This window comes from Dendrobates tinctorius, unplaced genomic scaffold (genome assembly GCF_039654945.1).
Source record: "Dendrobates tinctorius isolate UK_male_01 unplaced genomic scaffold, ASM3965494v1 ptg000034l, whole genome shotgun sequence".
NCBI classification, from domain to species: domain Eukaryota; kingdom Metazoa; phylum Chordata; class Amphibia; order Anura; family Dendrobatidae; genus Dendrobates; species Dendrobates tinctorius.
In genome coordinates this window covers 22,947,646-22,973,073 of record NW_027361702.1, presented here as the reverse complement: position 1 = coordinate 22,973,073, position 25,428 = coordinate 22,947,646, and positions in this window count along the sequence as shown.

The window sequence follows — 25,428 nt, the reverse complement described above, 5'->3', positions numbered from 1 at the left end:
TACCACCCCCCTGCATCAGCGCGCTGGTAACTAACGTACACATCGGGTATCTAAGGGACGCCCGTCCCTTGGATACCCGATGTGTACGCTAGTTACCAGCAGATCGCTGGTCTCCCGCCTGTCACACGCAGTGATGCGTGCTGGCCAGCGGGAGACCAGCGACCAAAGAAAAGTCCAGAGGTTTCCCAGAGCGATCAGCGATAACGGCAGGGGGTGATCGCTGATTGCTGTCACACACAGCGATCTCGCTGGTGAGATCGCTGTTGTGTCACAAAACTTGTGACTCAGCAGCGATCTCGTTAGCGAGATCGCTATGTGTGACGGGGCCTTAAGGCACCAGAACAAGGGAATAGCTGGAGTTCCACTGCAACACAGCCTGCTCCTGACTTCAGCTTGGTTGGTCTCCAAAGAGGAACAATATCATCAACAGTGAGTGCAGCACCTGATGACCCTTTAAAGAAAGGAGGGAGTGGTCACACCTGCTGACTGACTAAGCATGTAGTAACACCAGCGGCCACCGGAGGGGGGGAAACCCAGCAGCAGACTTACTAAACTTGTAGTAACACCAGAGGACACCGGGGGCAAAAACCCATATTAACCACCGAGGGCCAGAAAGTAAAAAGGTTTATATAAGAGAGTCCAGACTCTGGGGTTCCTTCAATGAGGGGCCTCTGGACCCTCAACACTGCACCTCACCAGAAAAACACCTACAGTGAGGATGCCTAGGTCCACCAGAGTTCACCTCAGCGACCACCTGACTCTCTGGTTCATGGCAAGCGTGGCCTGATGGAGGTGGCAACGTATGCTCCGGAGGTGCCACAAATCTCCAGAGCGCCGACCTGGGGAATGAGTTGTGTATGGGCATTACTGGGGACAACTCCAGCTGGTAAGACCCCAGGCTGGGAATGGCTGACACCTGATACGGCCCAATCACCCGAGAACTCCAGACCCCTGCAGCACACTTCCACCGGATGTTTTTGGTGGACACCCATAGGTACTCATTCACACACAGGTCTGGACCTGAATGTTTATTGCCACGCACACGTTTGACACAAGATGGTGACCTCTTCACAGAACCGACAACAGAGGCGTCCCCCTGTGTCGTCACATTCACACCCCCACAATGCTCAGAAGGAGTCACCACCCTCCTCTGACCCCTCCTCCCAAGAGGACTAAGACACCCAGGGTTAGCATGTGGTGAGGGTAGGGACTTGCCCCTACTCGCTGGCAGCACCTCTGCTGCCCCCCACTGGAGTAGAAAGGGATGGCTGTAAAATGACGGCAGAGACAGTAGCCCCCAGGCAACAGCCCTCACATGACTGACCCTAGCCGACTACTTCCCTAGACCGCTAATCTATTACCGGGTTGTGTTTTTCCAAACATGGAAGGCCTAAAATGATAGGTACTGGAGTAGGAGGCGGAGTCCCCGCTGTGTATCCAGGCTGAAACCAAGGGGGCCGTCACCAAGGTTCCTAGGGAGACTGTTTCTGGGGGACACAATTGGGGGACGGACCGCAGAGACTTCTAGAAAGGTTGGAGGAGGAGCTACTATAAAAGGGGCTAAGGACGCCGGCAGGAGTCAGTCGACACAGCAGGAGAGGAGAAGAGAGGAAGCTAGAGGGTGCCAGAGAGCCAGAGCGAGAGCCAGAACCAGAGCAAGGAGAGCAGAGCAGCGACGGGAGAGACTGAAGGGAGACTCACCGCTAACAGAAGGGAGACGGCAGCGAGCCATCCAACGGAGAGACACCGCCCGGCTCCGCCCCGCGGGTGCGGCCCAACAGCTCCCGCCCGCAGAAGCCGACGCCCGACTCCACCCTGCCGGTGTGGCCCGATCACTCCTGTCCACGGCAGCTGCCGCCCGACTCCAGCCCACGGGTGCGGCCCGACTGCTCCCGCTTGCAGCAGCCAACGCCCGACTCCACCCCACGGGTGCGGCCAATCCGCACCCGCCCACAGCAGCCGCCGACTGACTCCAGCCCGTGGGTGCGGCCCGACTGCTCCCGCCTGCGACAGCCGACGCCCGACTTCACCCTGCGGGTGCGGCCCCCACAGCTTGGCTCCAGCCCGCGGCTGCGGCCTATGCCGTCCGGACCCCAGGCAACGCCGTCCCACCTCCACCAGAAAGGAACTCTTCAGGGGCCTACTGTGCCCCCACTTCGCCGGGGCGTAGGAACGCCCGAAGTCTCTGCCAAATCCTCGTCGGCTGGGCCCAGCGGCTGATACGCCAAAGCATCATCGACTATCGCTCTGCCGGACGTCAGAGAGGATAAGTGACACGCTGTAGCTAACATTCTCGACCCGTAGTCGTCCATACCGCGGCACTATAGTGACCGGAGAGACCGGTCTTTGCCGGGTTAGTCGTGTTTGTGTCACCAGTGTATTCTTGTGTTGATCCCTGCGAGGATAACTGCTGTTAACTTGTTTGGTTGCGCAAGATAGCTCCTATAGGCATATATATATATATTGTGATAAAACACTCCGGGATCGCCTTTGCTGGGGTCAAAGGTCACGTGCGTTCAGCATGAAACTCAGGCGCAGAGCTGGGATTCGGGTGTAACTGACCCTGAGTCAGGTTTATTAATGGTAAAAGCAATGCAAAAAGGAAATAAAACATAAAACAAATCCTTGCCTGTCCGGCACTAACTAAACAATGGACAACCTAACTACCAACTGGCGGGCTTCTCCCGTCCAGCCAAACCACAGTTGCAGTGGGCACTGCTTCCACTCACGTGTGTCTCTCACACAGACAGGCTCTCTGTGTTCCCAGGCTGAGACACTCACACAACCACCTGGCATCCTTTTATATCCACCTCCCATTATTCATTAGCAAGCAGGTGCGATACTGACCAGACTAGGCCACATAGGAAAGGAATCTGGGCGAGATATACCTGCCCTCATCCACTATTCCCACATGATTCTCACATATCCCCCCCCTCTGCTCAGACCACTCCGGTCGAGCAATGACAACCGCCAAACAGTGCACTCGGGACAGGGCATCTGCATTTCCCATCTGTACACCTGGGCGGTGCTCCACCGTAAAAGTGTAGGCCTGCAGGGCAAGGAACCACCGGGTCACCCGGCTATTCCGTTCCTTGTTCAAGTGCATCCACTTGAGAGGGGCATGGTCAGTGATCAGCCTGAACTTTCAGCCCACCAGGTAATATTTGACGGCCTCTAGAGCCCACTTAATGGCGAGGCACTCTTTTTCTACGACTGCATACCTTTGCTCGTGTTTATTCAGCTTCCTGCTGAGATAGAGGACTGGGTGTTCCACTCCGTCCCTCACTGGTGAGAGTACGGCCCCGATACCGGTATCAGAGGCATCCGTTTGTACCACAAACTCGCTGCAGAAGTCCGGAGTCACCAGTACAGGCTGAGAGCAAAGTGCCCGTTTTAGGCTATGGAAGGCTTCTTCAGCCGCTAAACTCCATTTAATCATGACGGAGTATTTCCCTTTTGTAAGATCCGTCAGGGGGGTAGCGATGGCTGCAAAATTGGGTATGAACCGGCGATAATAGCCGGCGATCCCCAGGAAGGCTTGTACCTGCTTCTTGTTGACAGGTTGCGGCCAGTCCTGAACTGCCTGAATCTTATCAACCTGGGGTTTAACAACACCCCTCCCAATTACATACCCCAAATACTGGGCTTCTTCTAGTCCGATGTGACATTTCTTGGGGTTCGCGGTTAGACCTGCCTCCCACAGGTCGTCAATCACAGCTTGTACTTTCTGGAGATGAGTCTCCCAGTCCAAGCTGTAAATGACAATGTCGTCCAAATAGGCCGAAGCGTACCGCCTATGTGGCCTCAGGACTCGATCCATCAGTCTCTGGAAGGTCGCCGGTGCTCCGTGCAGTCCAAACGGCATATACACATACTGAAATAGACCTTCTGGGGTAGCAAATGCCGTCTTTTCTCTGGCAGCCTCCACCAGAGGGATCTGCCAATACCCCTTTGTTAGGTCTAGGGTCGTAATATACCAGGCTTTTCCTAACCGATCTATTAACTCGTCGACCCAGGGCATAGGGTAGGCATCAAATTCTGAGACCGCATTCAGTTTCCTGAAGTCATTGCAGAACCGGATGGTGCCGTCCGGTTTAGTAATTAGCACAATCGGGCTGGACCAAGCACTGTGCGATTCCTCAATGACACCTAACTCTAACATTGCCTTCACTTCTCGGGAAACAGCTTCACGGCGCGCTTCCGGGATTCGGTAGGGCTTTACGTGATCTGTGACACCAGGTTCCGTTACAATGTCATGTTTCAATAGCGTAGTCTGCCCGGGTTTTTCTGAGAAAAACTTTTGGTTGTAAAGTAGAAACTGCCTGACCTCAGTCTTTTGCCGCTCCGAGAGAGTCTCTGCAACCCGTACCTCCGGTACGGTATGTGAGCAGACGGGACGGGCCAGCTCCGCTGACAAGGCAGACCGATCTTTCCAGGGTTTTATCAGATTTACATGATAAATCTGTTCAGGTTTCCGTTTACCTGCCTGGTATACTTTGTAGATTACTTCACCAACTCTTTCCTTAATCTCAAAGGGGCCCTGCCACTTTGCCAGGAACTTGCTGTCCACCGTGGGGACCAGGATCAACACCCTATCTCCGGGTGCAAACGTACGGATCTTGCCGCCCCTATCATAGATTCTTTTTTGGGCTCCTTGAGCCTGTATCATGTGTTCTTTGACGATAGGCATAACAGCCACAATACGGTCCTGCATTTGTGTGACGTGATCTATCACTGTTTTAAACGGTGTGACCTGACCCTCCCAGGTTTCTTTTGCAACGTCTAACAGTCCGCGAGGACGTCGGGCGTACAATAACTCGAAAGGCGAGAATCCCGTGGAAGACTGGGGTACTTCCCTGATGGCAAAAAGCAAATACGGAAGTAAATAGTCCCAGTTCTTCCCATCCTTGTCTATCACCTTTCTCAGCATCTGCTTCAGAGTTTTTTTGAACCGTTCGACCAACCCGTCTGTTTGAGGGTGATACACGGATGTGCGTAACGGTTCGATTTGTAACAATCGGCAGAGCTCCTTCATTACCCTGGACATAAAGGGGGTCCCCTGGTCGGTGAGTATCTGTTTTGGTATACCGACCCGACTAAACACATGCACCAGTTCCTTGGCAATCGTCTTGGTGGCCGTGTTACGCAAAGGGATGGCCTCCGGGTAACGAGTGGCATAATCCAAGATGACCAGGATATGTTGGTGTCCACGTGCAGACCGTGGAAGGGGCCCAACTAAATCCATCCCAATCCTCTCAAACGGGACTTCAATAATAGGTAGGGGTACCAAAGGGCTACAGAACCGGGGCTTAGGTGCAGAGGCTTGGCAGTCAGGACAAGACTCACAATATACACGAATATCGTGATGCATGCCTGGCCAAACAAAACAGTGTAATATCCTTTCGGTGGTTTTCTGGACTCCCAGGTGACCTCCCATCACATGTCCGTGGGCCAGGTCCAGCACCTGCCGCCGGTAGGGTTTTGGCACAACTAATAGTTGCACCGTATCTTCCCCCTTTTTCTCTATCTGATAGAGTAAATCATTCTCCAGAACCATGTAAGGATATGCCAGCCTAGAGCCAGGTTCTACGGGTACCCCATTTATCACTTTTACATTTGTCCTAGCCTGAGAAAGGGTAGGATCCTTTATTTGCTCGCTTTGGAAGTCATCTTTCTGAACTTCTAAATCCGGCAAACGGGGAGGTGGATGGCTGTCGGCCTTCTCCTCTTCCCCGGTCTCCTCCGTATCACCCGCCATGACTGAAAACGGGAACTGCAGGTCATTTCCCGCAGACTCTTCCCCCGAGTCTTCCGGGGAGACATCTTCCAGGGGTTCTAGACCCCCACGCGCCCTGGGAGAAGAATCATGTACACTATTACCCGAGGGCATCAACTGATTCTCCCACAATTGCCAGAAGTGGGGAAAATCCCGGCACAGGATAACATCATGCAATAACGCCGGGACGAGTCCCACTTTATGTTGCACAGACCTATAGGACGTAGTAATGCATATGACCGTGGTGAGGTACGAACAGGTGTCTCCATGCACACACGTTACAGAAAATTTGTCTGATGGTCCAGTCGGGGCTGACACCAGACTGGCCTTCACCAGAGTCACCACACTTCCCGAGTCTAACAATGCCACCACATTTTTGCCATCAACAGTTAAATCACACAAGTGTTTTTCCACATCCTTTTGACCGGCATTCACACTCACTACCCGTGCAACCATAGACATGCGGTTTTTAGAGTCTGTGACGTCGCACTGCATGGGTTCAATAGTGACCGGACAGTTCGCAGCAATATGTCCCATCTCTTGGCAGCAGAAACACCTAACGGGCCCCTTGCTTAGACCATAGTTCGTTACTCTCGGCCTTGCAGTGCGGGCAGTCCCGTTTTCCTCCCCCACTGTCTTAGGGATTTTTCCATCTCCCCTACTCCCTGGAACAGTCTTACCGGTTCCACGTGGAGATGATGAAGAACGAGGTGGGGTAGCGTCGTCTCGGAGTCCTTCCGCCACGGAGTAACGTTCAACCAGATCCACCAGTTGATCTGCCGTCGTAGGATTTCCATGGCTTACCCACTTCCTCAGGGCTGGCGGTAGAGCTCTCAAGTACTTGTCCATGACGACTCTCTGGATTATCTCTGGCGCTGTCAACACCTCGAGTTGTAGCCACTTCTTCGTCACGTGGATCAGGTCGAACATCTGTGACCGCGGTGGTTTATCCGGCTGATAAGTCCATTGATGCACTCTCTGTGCACGGACAGCGGTCGTCACTCCCAGCCGGGCCAAGATCTCGGCTTTCAATTTGTCAAAGTCCTGCGCGGCTTCAGGCTCTAAGTCATAATAAGCCTTTTGGGCCTCACCGGAAAGAAACGGGGCAATCAGGCCGGCCCATCGTGCCTTCGGCCATTTTTCTCGCACCGCCGTCCGTTCATACGTGGTCAGGTATGCCTCGACGTCATCTTCGGTCGTCATTTTCTGCCAGTACCGACTCACGTGAATCACTCTCGACTCGGCTTCCAGGTTAAGCTCAGGTAAGCTTGCCAAGCGCTGCGCCACCTGCTGGAGAAGCGAACGATCGGTAGCCGTCATGTCCACCAACTCCTTCAGCTGGGCCATCATCACCCGATTAGCTTCTTGCTGGATGGCGGTGGACTGTACCAGCGCTTTCACCACGTCCTCCATGCTCATGCTTGCAACGTGATGCCCGCGTTCTCCACCACAATGTGATAAAACACTCCGGGATCGCTTTTGCTGGGGTCAAGGGTCACGTGCGTTCAGCATGAAACTCAGGCGCAGAGCTGGGATTCGGGTGTAACTGACCCTGAGTCAGGTTTATTAACGGTGAAAGCAATGCAAAAAGGAAATAAAACATAAAACAAATCCTTGCCTGTCCGGCACTAACTAAACAATGGACAACCTAACTACCAACTGGCGGGCTTCTCCCGTCCAGCCAAACCACAGTTGCAGTGGGCACTGCTTCCACTCACGTGTGTCTCTCACATAGACAGGCTCTCTGTGTTCCCAGGCTGAGACACTCACACAACCACCTGGCATCCTTTTATATCCACCTCCCATTATTCATTAGCAAGCAGGTGCGATACTGACCAGACTAGGCCACATAGGAAAGGAATCTGGGCGAGATATACCTGCCCTCATCCACTATTCCCACATGATTCTCACAATATATATATATGTAAAAGTTACATCTTAAAGTTCCTCCAGTCTCCCGCCTCGTCACTGCATCCTGCGTACCTGTGATTACTACATTTGGCGTAGTCGGCAGGATGCAGTCTCCGAACGGAGATGGTGTGGGCCAGGGGGGCAACGGTGGGCACCGGCCCATCCTATCCCTGGGGGCTACTATGCTGAGCAATCTACCCAGGTTCTTCGGCAGCAATACTATGCTGTGGAACTGAACAGAGCGAATGCAAGGGCTATTTAGGATGCATCCACTGACCCCTGACCTAGAGGCAGAAGTGGCCCTAATGGCGTTGGACGGGGAGGTCTGGGATTCTGTAATGTTGAGGCTCCCCGGGCAGCGAACCACCTTCGTCAGGGTGTTACAGATCTTAGAGGAGACCCATGGGGACCCGACTGATGTGGGAGAACTGAGAACCCGGATGTTTAGTCGCATGCAGAAAGAGGGGGAAACAGCGATGCAATATATGAATGTTTTGCAGGAATTGTTTGTAGCCATTGAAAGGAAGGAAGAGATCGATGTGGGGACTGTGGACGTAACATTACGTGACCTTTTAGTGACCGGGCTAAGGCTGGTTTCACACTTGCGTTTTTTTTTTGCAGGATTTTAGCGCTAAAAAACGCATGCGATTTTTTTCCTATACTTTGCATGGGATGCGCTTATGTGCGCATACACATGCGTTTGTATGCGTTTTTCCGCGCATGCGTTTTTTTGCGGTATGCGCTCGGGCGCACAAAATGCATCCTGTTGCATTTTTTGAGCGTGCGACTTGCGTTTTTTTAAAGCAAGACACCCATTATAAGTCTATGGGTGCGCATATGTGCGCATTGGCATGCTTATTTTTGCGCATGCGTTTTTTTTTTTACCATTAGTTGGACAACGGAATTTAGGGGTTTGGGTTAGAGTTAGGGTTAGTTAAGGGGGTTTAGGGCTAGGGTTAGGGTTAGCTAGGGTTTAGGGTTAGGGTTAGGGTCAGGGTTAGGGTTAGGGTTAGGGTCAGGGTTAGGGTTAGGGTTAGGGTTAGGGTTAGGGTCAGGGTTAGGGTTAGGGTTAGGGTCAGGGTTAGGGCTAGGGTTAGGGTCAGGGTTAGGGTTAGGGTTAGGGTCAGGGTTAGGGTTAGGGTTAGGTTCAGGGTTAGGGTTAGGGTTAGTAAAGTCATGGTTTGGGTTAGTGTGAGGGGCCACCTAATGTTGGAAAAAAACGCAAACGCGGTAAAAACGCATACAAACACATAAAAACGCTGCGTTTTTTTCATGCATGCTCATAAAAATGCTTGAAAAAAACGCAGCATTTGTATGCATTTGTATGCGTTTTTTCTATGCGTTTTTTGCGCTAAAAACGCGCTGGAAAAAAAAGCAAGTGTGAAATTAGCCTTAGAGACACCCTGACGAAACAGGCTCTGCGAGAGCGGGTGACCTTTTCAGAGATAGGAAAGGAGGCACGCGAACAGGAGCAAGGGGTGACGGTCCCTGTGGGGATGGCTCAGAGTATCGAAGCATACGTAAGTGCCCTGGGTGAACCCCACTGGGTACAAGAGATGAAGCAAGAGATACAAAGTATTAAAGGCGAATTGGCCGAAAGTGAAAAAAGAGGCCACAAGAAGTCGGCTAGGGGCAGACAGAGAAGGCATGAACCATCGCGGCCCTCCCCAGAGTTGGGTCCCACGACCACTCGCCTGTTACGATTGTGGAGGATTGAGACACTCCGCCCGAGAGTGCCCACATTGCAGGAGGAACCTGCCCCGCTGGCCAATAAAATCAGAGGACCCTGAGCTGGGGGGACGCCGCTCGGGGCCAGAGCCCACCACATGGGGTGGTGGAAGTCACGAAGACCTGGTCGCGCAGTGTCCAGTGGTAAGGGCAGAGGTCGATGGCCATGCCGTACGATGTCTAGTAGATATGGGGTCGCAAGTAACGACCATGCCAGAGACTTATTTTTGGCAGCATTTTCCCAAAGCAGTGAGACCTCAGTGATAAAGTTGGTAGCCGCCAACCAGCTACCGGTTCCTGTAGTCGGAGTAGTCTGGATGCAGATTTCGCTAAGCGGCAAATCACTTGGCCGCCGGGCAGTGGTTCTGACCCAGGGAGACGCAAACAACAAACATCCGGTTACCCTGTTTATGAACATACTGCAGGAGTTCGGCAACTTCCTCCTCAATGAGCCCACGCAAGAGACTCTGAGCCATTGGGGGTCCCGCACACCCCAAGGGCAGGTCTTCCAGCAGTTGGTGCGGGGAGCGCGAGTCCTCCAGAACTGCCATGAGGGTGAGGTACTGGGGAAGGTGATCGTGCTGGCGGCTCCTCCACTTGTGTTGCCGCCTGGGCAGACAGTAGTGGTCTTGCCTATCCGGGCCCCTGCGCCCCTGGAGGGAGTAGAGATGCAGGTGGCGCCGTGCTTGTCGGAACGCCTACCCTCTGGAGTCCTAGTGGCCTGCACCCTAGCCACTGTGCGGAAAGGGACCATCCTGGTGCGCTGCGTCAACCTAGAAGACCAAGACATTGTCCTGAAGCCACGAGCCAAAATGGTGAAGCTGGTGAGACCTTTGGAAGAGGTGCTTCCGACCCCTGCGTTCCAACTAAAAGTGCAGGCCGGGGATCCTTGGGCGGTGTCTATCCGGTCTCTTCAGGCCACCGGGACCTCGACTGAAGAAAAGGGCCGAGCCATCCTGGAGAGAATGCAAGCAGAACTCTCTGGCCTTACCCCGGCCCAAATTCTCCAGGTAGAAATGCTTTTGGGCCAGTACCAGGAGGTATTCGCCAACCATGAGGATGATTTTGGATGTACCACAGCCATTACGCACGGCATTCCCATGGCGGGAACGGCTCCCATCAGAGAGCAGTATCGGCAGATTCCCCAGCAACTATGTGAGGAGGTGAAAACTTTACTGGGCCAAATGCTGTGGAAAGGAGTTATCCGAGAAAGCGACCCCTGGGCGACCCCCATCGTGTTAGTCCGCAAGAAGGATGGCACCTTGAGGTTCTGTGTGGACTATCGGAAATTGAACGCTTCTACCATCAAAGACTCATACCCGCTGCCTCGGATAGAGGAGTCTCCCTATCCGCCCTGGGGAAGGCGACATACTTCTCGACTTTAGATCTGGACAGTGGGTACTGGCAGGTGCCAATGTCAGAGGAAGACCATGCCAAGACCGCGTTCATTCTCCCCATGGGACTGTTCGAATTTAATCGTATGCCGTCCGTGCTGGCCAACGCCCCTGGGCTCTTCCAATGGCTGATGGAGCGGTGTCTGGGAGATCTCAACTTCGAGGCCACATTGATATACCAGGACAACATCATCATCTATGCTGCCACATTTGAGGACCACCTGCGGTGGTTGGGGCAGGTGCTTGGGCGGCTGCAGAAGTACGGGTTGAAGGTAAAGCCCCAGAAATGCCACTTGATTCGTACACAGATCTAATACCTGGGCATACCGTCTCCGCCGAAGGCGTTAGACCATCCATGGAAAAGGTCGTCGCAATCCAAGAGTGTCCTACTCCCGAGACGGCAAAAGATGTACAAGCCTTCCAGGGGCTGGCCGGATATTACCGTCGCTTTGTAAAGAACTTTGCACGACGTGCTCGAGCCCTGCAAGACCTGCTGAAAGGGGCCCCTGCCGGAGCGCATGGATGGAAGACTCTGGCGAACTGCAAGAAGAGGCCTTCCGAGATCTCAAAGCTGCCTTCTCAGATGCCCCAGTGTTAGCGTATGCGGATTTCTCACAGCCGTTCATACTGCACACTGACGGGAGCCTACACGGGCTAGGAGCTGTATTGTCCCAAGTCCAAGACGGCCAGGAAAGAGTGATCGCTTACGGCAGTCGATCATTCCATGACTCCGAACGTAATCCTGACAATTACAGTTCCTTTAAGCTCGAACTCCTCGCAGTAGTGTGGGCTATGATGGAGCGGTTCGCAGAGTAACTGACGAGCTCCGAGATGGTGGTACGAACTGACAATAACCCACTGGACCACCTCAAAAATGCCACATTAGTGGCTCTGGAGCAATGATGGGTGACCCGGATGGCCAAATTCAAGTACAAAATCATCTATAAAAGGGGAGCGGAGAATGTGCATGCCGACGTTCTCTCCAGGATCCGGCGTACAACCCCAGGGCAAAGTTGAGATGACGAACTGGAAGGAGAGGAAACGCCGTTCGCTCTGGCCCCCGCCGGACTCACAGCCACCACACAAGAACAATCCCATATGGAGCCCCCAAGAGGCATGCTAGAACAACCCTGTGATAAGTGGATCCAGCAACAGCAGGAAGATGGAGAAAATGGACCCCTACGTCAATGGGTGGCCACCGGCAAAATACCTAACGACTCCCAGAGGCAGACCTCGACTCAGGACTAGAGATGAGCGACTTTGCATTTTTTAGGGTCGAATCGGGTTTCATGAAACCCGACTTTAGCAAAAGTTGAGTCGAACGAAATCGGCCGACTATAGGGAAAAGTTGGAGGCCGACTGAAACATGAAACCCAATGCAAGTCAATGGGGAAGCAAAGTCGGCAGGGAGCGTAGGACAGTAAACACACCTACAGTGCCCATTTCAATGCCAAAAACATCAATTCTTAGTACTGAAGCTTGTCAACCTTAATTTACTTCATAATAATAGTTACGCATTGAAAACTGGGGGTTATTTGGCTAAAGTTGTGGGGGGGGTAGGGCTGGCTCCAGGTTTTTGTGTGCTCTGGCCCAAAGAGTGTCAGTGCGCCCCTTTAACACATACCACAACTCATGATGCTCCGATACGGCACAGAAATATAGGTATAGTAGAATGACAAATACTTCACTGCTTACATGACTGATCTATTTTAAATTGTACAATAGCTCAAAAAAAAGACAGTATATTACTCCATACAGTATTATGGCAACCACATTGTGCGCCTACAGAAAAATGAGCCCCATATATTTCTCCATACAGAATAATTGGTCACATATAATGTTCCATACAGTATATGATGAGCTCCACATAATGCTCCAGTATATGATGGGCCTCATGGATGATGCTCCAGTGTATGATGGGCCCTAATAATGCTCCATATATAATGGGCTCCATTTCTAATGCTCCAGTGTATCATGTGCCCCATAGATGCTGCTCAAGTGTCTGATCTGCCCCATTTACAATGCTCCAGTATATGTTGGGCCTCATGGATGATGCTCCAGTGTATGATGGGCCCTAATTAGAGATGAGCGACTTTGCCTTTTTTCCGGTCGAGTTGGGTTTCATGAAACCCAACTTTCGCAAAAGTCGGGTTGAACGCAATCGGCCGATTATCGTGAAAAGTTGAAGGCCGACTGAAACACGAAACCCAATGCAAGTCAATTTGGAAGAAAAGTCAGCAGTGAGTGGAGGACAGGAAACGAACCTACAGTGCCCATTTTAATGCCAAAAACATCAATTCTTATTACTTAAGCTTGTCAACCTTAATTTACTTTATAATAATAGTTAGGCATTGAAAACTGGGGGTTATTTGGCTAAAGTTGTGGGGGGGGGGTAGGGCTCCAGATTTTCGTGGGCCCAGGGCCAAAGAGTGTCACTGGGCTCCTTTAACACATGCCACACTTCATGATCCTCTGATACGGCAGAGAAATAGCGGTATAGTACAATGAAAAATACTTCACATCTTACATCACATGACTGATATCCATTTTTAATTCTCCAATAGCTCCAAGAACGGCCAGTATATTACTCCATACAGTATTATGGCCACTGCATAGTGCACAATACAGAGTAATGAGGCCCATATATTTCTCCATACAGAATCATTGGTCCCATATAATGTTCGATACAGTATATGATGAGCTCCACATAATGCTACAGTATATGGTGGTTCCCATGGATGAAGCTCCACTGTCTTATGGGCCCAAATAATTCTCCATATATAATGGGCCCCATTTCTAATGCTCCAGTGTATAATGGGCCCTGTAAATGCTGCTCCAGTGTCTGATGTCCCCCATTTGGAAAGCTCCAGCATATGATGGGCCTCACGGATGATGCTCTAGTGTATGATTGGTCCAAACAATGCTCCATATATAATCTACCCCATTTACAAAGCTCCAGTATATGATGGGCCCTGTGGATGATGCTCTAGTGTCTTATGGGCCCAAATAATGCTCCATATATAATGGGCCCCATTTCGAATGCTCCGGTGTATAATGGGCCCTGTAAATGCTGCTCCAGTGTCTGATGTCCACCTTTGGAATGCTCCAGTGTATGGTGGGCCCCATATATCATTCTCCAGAGTATAGTGCTCCCCAAATATTGCTCCCAACCTTTAAAACATTTAAATAAGTCTCTTCGCCAGGGAATCCCTGTACTCTGGACTCCTCGTCGTCCCCATCTTCCATCTCTCTGCACTTGGACTGTTTAGGCAGAGGGCGTACAGATGATATGTCATCGCACTCTCTGACCAGAATATCACTGTCAGGAAATGCGGAAGACGTCAAGGCGGTGGAGTAGGGAGAGGTAAGTATTTCAACTTTGCAAGTGCTGTGATCCTGAGCAAGCAGGGGGGGCCCACTCATTGGCGACGGCACTGGCACAGGGCCCCTCATAGTACGGCGGTGTGTCTGACGGCAGGTGGGCCCTCCCACCGGCAGAGACACTTTTGCGTACTACGAGGGGCCCTATGCCAGTGCCGTCGCCCATGAGTATGCCCCTCCCACCTGCTCGAGGAACCTGCACTTTCATCTGCACCTTCCTCTTTGTCTCCGTGTAAGGTGGTATAGTATGCGGAAAGGGGAACCTGAGTTTCATCAGGGTCAGATTCTGGCTGTGTAGAGTGCGAGGGGAATGTAGTGGTCTGGGTCTATGTACCAGCAGAATCTTCTAGCAGTGGCTGGGCATCAGTGTACTTGTGGTGCCCCCAGGAGTACGGTCGCCACAATGGCATTACCTTCCTCCTAGGGAGTGTGATGTCATGCTTGGGAGCAACGAAGGATTTCTCTAGCAGTTAAACCAACACACAACACAGTTCCCACTCCAGGCCTGCAGGGAGAGCTCAGAACCTGACTGCTGAGGAGCTGCTCTCTGTTGTCGGGAGGAGGGAAGTTAGGGCAGTCTGTGAAGGGAAGGGGAAGTGTGTGGAAGTGAGAAGGGGAGCTGGAGGATGAGTAGAGTTAAGGCTTACTCCTAGCTGGAGCGCATGGTCCAGATTCCGGTCTCCAAGTTTGTAGGGACACTGACAGTCCTGCAGCAGAAACCGGAGGAAGTAGCAGCTGTAAATGCTCTGTTCCCAACTAAGGCTCGGAGGCCCCAGCCGCGACGTGTGTGAGCCAGAAGGAAAAGGCTACAGCTGCCTGCCATACGAGAAAGTTCCACAAGAGAGTCAACAGGGGGAACGTCAGTGAGCTCAGTACTGCGAGTACCTCAGATAAGCGCTAGCACAGAGGCCACACTACCTATCTGCAGAGAGAGAATTCCTAATTTGCTTCCAGGCTGACCAACTCCTTCTCCATCTGTACTCTGGTTCCTGGATGGCACTTACCAAGTACAGGTAAAGGAACTGCACAACTGTGTCTGTCATCTTTCTCCTGCGCCTGGCGCACGGCTCTGCTGCATCCTGCACTGCACACCATCTACCAACTCTTTCATCTGCCCTGTGACTACGACCCTACCTGTGCAGGGCTTCTACATCTTAGCTGCACCACAACATCTGTCCCAGAGAAGCGACACTGCAGCGCTGGTCAATCTGATCAGAAACCACAGGTGGCGTCACGTATCATTCACCTATAAACGTTATTCACCCCTTTGCATGGACGCCCAGGGCCACGGAAACGGGTCACCACCACCGTGACACATCCCTCTGAGACACCGGCCCGGTACTGGTTAACCCCCCTGCCCTGGCTGGCGACCCACACTCCATGTCAGATTCATCTTGGACTGGGGAATTCACGATTTGACTTGATAACCCAGGCATGGTATGTGAGAAAGAGCTACATGGACTAATGTGAAGTGTGGCCTGCTGCATCATTCACTTTTGGTGGGGGGTGAAGGACACAAGGAAAGGGGTTCTTCCTGACCAGGAGCCAGCACTTGAAACTTCAGAAGAGGAGGGCATATTAGCTGTAGTCTGTTTCAGCAGTGTAAGCCAAAACCAGTTCCTGATGCTCTGGCTTTAAAAGTGGTTAACCTACTCCCAGAAAAGGTAGCCTTCCAAGCCTTCCGGAGCCAGACCATGACACAGGCTGAACACCTCCTGCATAGCTGCTATTGTGCTTTTACCACTACCAGCAGATGAACCACCACCATCAGTACCAGCTGGCCCCCCCATGCCCATGTCCACGGCCTCTTCCACCATACTTCCAAATTTTGGAGAAAATGTACCCAAAATAACATCAGATATATGGTACTGTATCAGAAGCATACAGTTGTATACAGTCAAAGGATAATTGTAAATCTCCGTATATATTTCATGAGTCACACAGAGACGCTCACAGGCTCAGTATGGATTAGACAAGAATATAAAAAGTAGAAAAAGGGTACAGTATCATCAGATAGCAGGTATGTATAGTATAGTTTAAACACTCTAAATCTCCGTATATATTTCAGGAGGCAGACACAGACGCTCTCAGGCTCAGTATGGATGACAACACAATATAAAAAGCCATAAAACGGTAATAGATCTGAAGCGTACAGCTGTATACAGTGTAGGGGGTCATTGTTAATCTCAGTATTTATTTCCAGAGTCAGAAACAGACTCTCACTTGGTCAGTTTGGATTAGACTAGAATATAAAAACCAGTAAATGGGTAATGTATCAAAAGCGTAGAGCTGTATACAGTGTTGGGGTAATTTTTAAATCTACATATAAATTGCAGGAGTAACCCACAGACTCTCACATGCTCAGGATGGATCACAACACAATATAAAAAGAAGATCCGCAAGAAATAATCACACATGTGGGCCAATGTTCCAGGTGTCAATGATACACTTAGAGTGGTGGGTGGAGGAGGACTTTCTGGCAGAAAGGGTACAGTATCACCAGATACCAGGTATATATAGCATAGTTTAAACATTAAAAATGTACGTCTATATATCAGGAGTAGTGTTGAGCCACCCCGCTAGTGTTCGAGTTCGGTTTAGTTCGTCAAACAGGAGGCAAGTTCGTCGAATGTTCATCGAACGTTCGACGAACACCGTCGAACCCCACTGAAAACAATGGCAGGCAAACGCAAACACATACAAACACATGGAAAACACATACAAAACACCTTAAAATGTGTCCCAAAGCAGACAAAATGCTCAGAAGACACAAATAACATATGGAAAAGGGCAACTACATATGGAAAAGAGGTGGAGAAGTAAAAGGAGGAGGAGACACAGATATAGGCATGTCATGCTCTTATAATGTCAAGAAAGGCTGGAATAAAAATCTAAAATACAATAAAATTCTAAAGTTCTAAAATCGAAGACGATCATATACCGTTGGACTTCCCACCATAAATTATGCCAACTGCCGATCGGGCGGCATTATTCCCACGACCCTCCGAACAGCGTCCATGAAGGCAAAGTGTTTGGTTTCCGGGGGCAGTATGGTTGCAAAGCTGAACCTTAAAGGAATGTCCAGAAGGGCACCACCACAAGGAGTGGAGCCTGCAGCTTAATTGGACTCCATACGGGCAACCTCAACCATGCCAGCCACGGAAAGGATGGACAGATTGCAAGCTTTCTCGATTCAGTGGGTGGTGGTGCATGGCCGTTTTTAGTTGTGTTAGCGATTTGTCAGCTTAATTCCGTTAACGAACGAGACTCCGGCATGCCCCCGTGGTCTGCATCCAGCTTACCAGAGGGACACGCGAGGCTCTGGCATGCGAGATCGAGCAAGAACAGGTCTGTCATGCCCTTACATGTCCGGGGCTGCACGCGCTACACTGAAAGGACCAGCGTGTGCCGCTTACAGGTGCGGATAACCCGCTGAACCCCGTTAGTGATGGGGATCTGGGATTCCAATTCTTCCCTGCGAACGAGGATTTCCCAGTAAGTGCAGGTCAACCGGAATTCCGGAAATAGGCCTAACCGGCATTCCAGAAAGAATGTGCAAAATTAAGTGTCCAAACCACAGGTGCTGTAGCTTGCTTAACAGCTGGACTCCTCTGCTGAGTAGCACACAGTTATTACATAAACAGGCGGCATAGCTTGGTTCACGGGTGGGCAACTCTGCTGAGTAGCAGACAGTGCTTACATAAACAGGCGGCATAGCTAGGTTCACGGGTGGGCTCCTCTGCTGAGCAGTAGACACAGGTACTAGGCCCAAAGTATTGACTGGGCTAAATGCAGTCAAAAACTGTTTCTTTCATAAACAGGTGGCATAGGTAGGTTCACGGGTGGGCTCCTCTGCAGAGTAGCAGACAGTGCTACAAGGCCCAAAAGGATTTTCTGGACAAGATGCGGTAAAAAATTATTAGAAACACACACGGTGTAGTTCCTTGACGGGTGTACTACACCGCTGGCTACCAGACACCGCTACTATGCCATGAAACTGTCTATTAACATTGAAAACCATTATTAATGTGAAAATAAAGTTATGCTTTTGGTGAACGAACTGTTCTCGAGCGGAACCTCGAACAGCCGAATTTTAAGCAAAGTGTTCCAGTTCGACAAACGGCTCGAACACCGCCCAAAACAGCTCGAATTTGAACTTGGCGAACAGTTCGACTCGAACACCGCTCATCTCTAATCAGGAGGCAGACTCAGACGGTCTCAGGCCCAGTATGGGTTCGACAAGACTGTAGAAAGTTGAGAAAGGGTACAGTATCATCGTATAACAGGTATATATAGCAAAGTTTAAACATTAAAAATCTCTGTGTATATTTCCAGAGTCCGACAAAGACAATCACTGCCTCAGTATGGATTAGACAAGAATCTAAAAAGTAGAAAAAGGGTAGTGTATTTGAAGCGTACACCAGTATACACTGTTGGGGTATTTTTAAATCTTCATATATATTTAAGTCTCAGTAAGACAGTCCAGACTCTCCGCAAGAGGAATCGAGATGTATAGAAGTACAGACGGAAAGTCGGGTGATTGCAGAAATTTTGGAATTACTAAATATGGGAAAAACTCCTGGGAGAATTCTCAGAGGCGATGTTGACCCTCAATTACTTTGTCTGTGGAGACAGCGAAAACAGTTCTTTGTGAAGAAAGGTTTGCTGTATCGCAGTACCGTGGATCCCATCACCGTTACTCATCTCCATCAAATTTTGATCACAAGGAGAGATGTAGACATGGTCCTCACTGCCTATCATGATCTGTCAGGTAACTTTGGAGTGCAAAAGATAGAAGACACAGGCCGTAGGCGATTCTATTGGATTGGCATGAGAGGATACATTTAAAAATGTGGGCAGGAATGTCACACGTCTGTGAGTAGGAAAACTGTGAAAGCTGATGATAAACCACCACTGCATCTCATTGTGAGTCAACGTCCATAGCAAATGGAAGCCATTGATCATCTGAAGATAGAGCCCAGCAGGACAGGGCATAGCTACGTCTTAACCATCATCTATCAGTTCACCAGATTTGTAGTGGCAGCCCCAGTGAAGGATTTAACAGCCCAGACTACACAGCAGTGGAGCAGGGAGAGGTAAGTATTGCAAGTGCTGGGGCCCTGAGCAAGCAGGGGGGGCCCACTCATGACTGGCGGTACTGTCACAGGGCCCCTCATACTACGCCAGTGTGTCTGACGGCGAGTGTGTACCCACACCATCAGAGACACTTGATTGTACTATGAGGGACCCTGTGCCAGTGCCGTTGCCCAAGAGTGGGCCCACCCACCTGTCCAGGGCAACGGCACTCGCACGGGTGCATGCGCCAGGTGGTGACCCCGGCCCTGGGGGGGAGGCAGCCCAGTTAGGGAGGTTGAAAAAATGGCATATGTTGATGTTGGACATTCAGCAGCTGCAAATGGAGGAATTGGAGAAGTCTGAGGAAGAGGAGGACAAAAGCGAGCCATTTTTCTGGCAACCTATGTGTCAGCAGGGGAAGGTGGGACAAAATCCTTTGAAACCCATGCATGGTTTATTTTAATGAAGGTTAGATCATCAACATTTTGGGTCGACAGACTGGTCCTTTTATCTGTCAGGATTGATCCAGCAGCACTGAAAACTCTTTCGGATAGCACACTAGCAGCAGGGCAAGCGAGCTCCCGGAAAGGCATATTGTGCCAATTCAGGCCAGGTGTAGAGTTGAGCGATACCGTCCGATACTTCAAAGTATCGTATCGGATGGTATCGGCCGATCTTTAAAAAAAGTATCGGTATCGCCGATTCCGATACCGGAAGTCCCATTCAAGTCTATGGGACTTCCGGTATCGGAATAAGAAAAACCCTTTCCTGCCCTTGTACAGCCTCTCTGGGGTCTGTACGGGCCTTTCGGGGGGCTGCGCCGGCCTGCCAGGGGGTCTGTGCAGGCTCCGGTGGTCTGTGCCGGCCTGCCGGGGGGCTGTGCCGGCCTGCCGGTGGTCTGTGCAGGCTCCGGTGGGCTGTGCCGGCCTGCCGGGGGGCTGTGCCGGCCTGCCGGGGGGCTGTGCAGGCTCCGGGGGGCTGTGCCGGCCTGCCGGGGGGCTGTGCCGGCCTGCCGGTGGTCTGTGCAGGCTCCGGGGGGCTGTGCCGGCCTGCCGGGGGGCTGTGCCGGCCTGCCGGTGGTCTGTGCAGGCTTCGGGGGTCTGTGCAGGCATCGTCCGATGGGACTACAAGTCCCATCGGGCGATGCCTGCTACCATGACAGTGATTGACACATTAGCCAATGATGGGACAGTAATAGTCCTATCATCCGGCTAATGTGTTGAATGTAAAAAAAAAAAAAAAAATTACATGCTACATACATACAACATGCATACTACATACATGCTACATTCATACTACATACTACATACATGCTACATACATGCTACATTCATACTACATAAATACTACATGCAACATACATACTACATATATACTACATACATACTACATATATACTACATGCATGCTACATACATACTACATGCTACATACATACTACATATATACTACATGCATGCTACATGCTACATACATACTACGTATATACTACATGCATGCTACATACATACTACATGCTACATACATACTACATACATACTACATACATACTACATACATGCTACATATATACTACATATATACTACATGCATGCTACATACATACTACATGCTACATACATACTACATATATACTACATACATACTACATACATACTACATGCATGCTACATACATACTACATACATACTACATGCTACATACATACCACATACATACTACATACATACTACATGCTACATACATTCATACATATATACTACATGCATGCTACATACATACTACATATATACTACATGCATGCTACATACATACTGCATGCTACATGCATGCTACATACATACTACATACATACTACATGCTACATACATACCACATATATACTACATACATACAATACATTCATACAATACATACATAGACATACAATACATATAACATAGAGTAACATACTTACCAATACTTGTCACATTGTTCCCCGAAGCCATTGTCTTTTCCAGAATAAATATTAACATAACAAACCACAAAAATACTCACCCACGATCCGAAGCAGTCCACGAGTGTGTCCCACAACGATCTTGGGTAGAGAACTGCAGCATCAGCTGATGCTGCCGTTCTCTACGGGCTGCAGGAATCCAATGACGGAAGGTAGGTATCCTTCCGCACTGTATTCCTCCGCCACTTAAAAAAAAAAAAGTCCCTAGTCTCACTTTATGCCATTGCTGTGTGGGAAATTCCCACACAGCAATGGCATAAAGTGAGACTAGGGACTTTTTTTTTTTAAGTGGCGGAGGAATACAGTGCGGAAGGATACCTACCTTCCGTCATTGGATTCCTGCAGCCCGTAGAGAACGGCAGCATCATCTGATGCTGCAGTTCTCTACCCAAGATCGTCGTGGGACACACTCGTGGACTGCTTCGGATCGTGGGTGAGTATTTTTGTGGTTTGTTATGTTAATATTTATTCCGGAAAAGACAATGGCTTCGGGGAACAATGTGACAAGTATTGGTAAGTATGTTACTCTATGTTATATGTACTGTATGTCTATGTATGTATTGTATGAATGTATTGTATGTATGTAGTATATATGTGGTATGTATGTAGCATGTAGTATGTATGTAGTATGTATGTAGCATGCATGTAGCATGCAGTATGTATGTAGCATGCATGTAGTATATATGTAGTATGTATGTAGCATGCATGTAGTATATATGTAGTATGTATGTAGCATGCATGTAGTATATATGTAGTATGTATGTAGCATGTATGTAGTATGTATGTGGTATGTATGTAGCATGTAGTATGTATGTAGCATGCATGTAGTATATATGTAGTATGTATGTAGCATGTAGTATGTATGTAGTATGTATGTAGTATGTATGTGGTATGTATGTAGCATGTAGTATGTATGTAGCATGCATGTAGTATGTATGTAGTATGTATGTAGTATGCATGTAGTATGCATGTAGTATGTATGTAGCATGTATGTGGTATGTATGTGGTATGTATGTAGCATGTAGTATGTATGTAGCATGCATGTAGTATGTATGTAGCATGCATGTAGTATATATGTAGTATGTAGTATGTATGTAGCATGTATGTGGTATGTATGTAGCATGTAGTATGTATGTAGCATGCATGTAGTATATATGTAGTATGTAGTATGTATGTAGTATGTATGTGGTATGTATGTAGCATGTAGTATGTATGTAGCATGCATGTAGCATGCATGTAGTATGTATGTAGTATGTATGTAGTATGTATGTAGCATGCAGCATGTATGTAGCATGTATGTAGTATGTATGTAGTATATATGTAGTATGTATGTAGCATGTAGTATGTATGTAGCATGTAGTATGTATGTAGTATTTTTTTTTTTAACATTTAACACATTAGCCGGATGATGGGACTACTACTGTCCCATCATTGGCTAATGTGTCAATCACTGTCATGGTAGCAGGCATCGCCCGATGGGACTTGTAGTCCCATCGGACGATGCTTGCACAGACCCCCGGACATCAGCACAGCCCCCCGGCAGGCCGGCACAGCCCCCCGGCAGGCCGGTACAGACCCCCACGGGGTGCACAGCCCCCCGGCAGGCCGGCACAGCCCCCCGGCAGGCCGGTACAGACCCCCACAGGGTGCACAGACCACCGGCAGGCCGGCACAGCCCCCCGGCAGGCCGGTACAGACCCCGGGCAGTCCACACAGCCCCCCGGCAGGCCGGCACAGCCCCCCGGCAGGCCGGCAGAGACCCCCGGAAGGCCCGAAATGACGGCGCATCATGATGCGCACACACCGCGCATCATGATGACGTCAGGCCGTCAATCAACTGAACTTCCGATTCCGATGCCGAATTCCGATATTGAAAAAATATCGGAAGTCGGTATCGGAATTCCGATACAGCAAGTATCGGCCGATATCCGATACTTGCGGTATCGGAATGCTCAACACTAGCCAGGTGTCCAGTTTACAGGCCCAATAGTCAAAGGGGAATGGCCTGTGAGGGAGAACATTGATATGGGAGGAGAAGTAGTTTGTAACCATAGCTGACAACTGCTGTCTCCTGTCACTTTCAATCGATGCAGTATTACCAGTCGTGTAAGCGGGACTTGAAAAATCAGTCCACAACATGGTCATGAAACCCCTGTGTCCAATGCCACTTCGGTTGTGTGCACCACGAACACCTCTTTCATGTTGCCCCCTAAGGCTCGTGGGAGAAACATCACCGCCGCTGTGTGCTGGGAATGCCTCAAACAAACGGTTTACCAGAGTTGCTTGTGTGTTAACCAAATTAGCTCTAGGTTCTCCTGTGGCATGATGTTTTGGAATTTGCCTTTATAGCGTGGATCCAGGATGCTGGCCAACCAGTAGTTGTCATCGTTCTTCATTTTGGCAATGCGGGGGTCCCTTTTTAGGATCTGCAAGGCATAATCACACATGTGGGCCAATGTTCCAGGTGTCAATGATGCACTGCGAGTGCTGGGTGGAGGAGCACTTTCTGGCAAATCCACATCCCTCCAGTCTCGCACAAACCCTGTTCCTGACCTTGCCACGCCAACATTTTCTCTTGCCCCCTGAGAAGCATCCTCCTCCTGTAAATAATCATCCCCATCATCCTCCTCCTCCTCCTCTTCCTCCTCCACCTCGTCCAGGAGAGTTCCCTGAGCAGACAATGGCTGACTATCAGCAAGGCTTCCCTACTCCTCTTCCTCCTCGGCTGCAGACGCCTGCTCCTTAATGTGCGTCAAAGTTTGCTTGAGCAGATGCATAAGTGGGATGCTGATGCTTATGATGGCGTCGTCTGCGCTTACCAGCCGTGTGCATTCCTCAAAACACTGAAGGACTTTACAGAGGTCTTTCAGCTTCGACCACTGCACACCAGACAACTCCATGTCTGCCTGCCTACTGCCTGCCTGTGTATCCTCCCACAAATGCATTACAGCCTGCCTATGTTCGCACAGCCTCTCAACCATATTTAGGGTGGAGTTCCACCTTGTTGCAACGTCGATAATTAGGCGGCGCTTGGGAAGGTGGAGCAATAGCTGCAGCTTCTGCATACGAGTGAAGTGTACGGGCGACCAGCGGATGTGCGAGCACAGTCTTCGCACCTTATGGAGCAGGGCTGTTAACTCCAGATAATTATTGAGGAAGCAATGCACCACCAGGTTCAAGGTATGAGCCAGGCAAGGTATGTGTCTGAGTTTTGCAAGGGCTATGGCTGCCACAAAATTCCGGCCGTTATCACTACCTTGCCTGCCTCAAGATGTAGACTGCCCAGCCATGACTCAGTTTGTCGCTGCAAGTAGTCGGCCAGTACCTCCGCGGTGTGTCTGTTGTCGCCCAAACACATCATCTTCAACACAGCCTGCTGACGCTTACCACTAGCTGTTCGATAGTGGGACACCTTGTGTGCAACACTGCCAGCTGCGGATGGAGTGCTCGTGCGACTGCGCTCTGAGGACGAGCTTTCGCTTCTGGAGGAGGAGGAGGGTCGAAAGCCTACAGCCAACTGTTTCCTATACCGTGGGTTAGGCAGCACTATCCCACCGCCGCTGTCCCCTGTGGATCCTGCATCCACCACATTAACTCAATGTGCAGTGATGGACACGTAATGGCCCTGGTCATGCCTACTGGACCATGCATCTGTTGTGAGGTGCACCTTTCCACTCACTGATTACTTGAATGCATGGACAATGCGGTCTTTCACATGCAGGTGGAGGGCTGGGATGGCTTTTCGAGAAAAGAAGTGCTGACTGGGTAGGTCATAGCGTGGTACTGCGTAGGCCATGAGCTCATGGAAAGCTTCACTTTCAACCAACCGGTAGGGCATTATCTCTAACGAGATTAGTTTGACAATGTGGGTGTTCAAACACAGTGTACGCGGATGAGAGGATAAGTACTTTCTTGTCCTACTCAGAGTCTCTGGTAGGGTGAGCTGGACTTTAGAGCTGCATATGGTGGAACTAGCGGTGGACATGGCGGACTGAGAGAGGGTTGGTGATGGTGATGGTGATGGACTAGATTCAGTCTTTCGTAGCAATAACATTGTAATTGCCTGAGTGTTTTGGCCTTGCGACGACACCTCAACATTTGCTGCTGGTGGTGTGCTAACCGGTGGGCTTACAGTGGGGGAAGCGATGTAGCATTGCTGACTACCT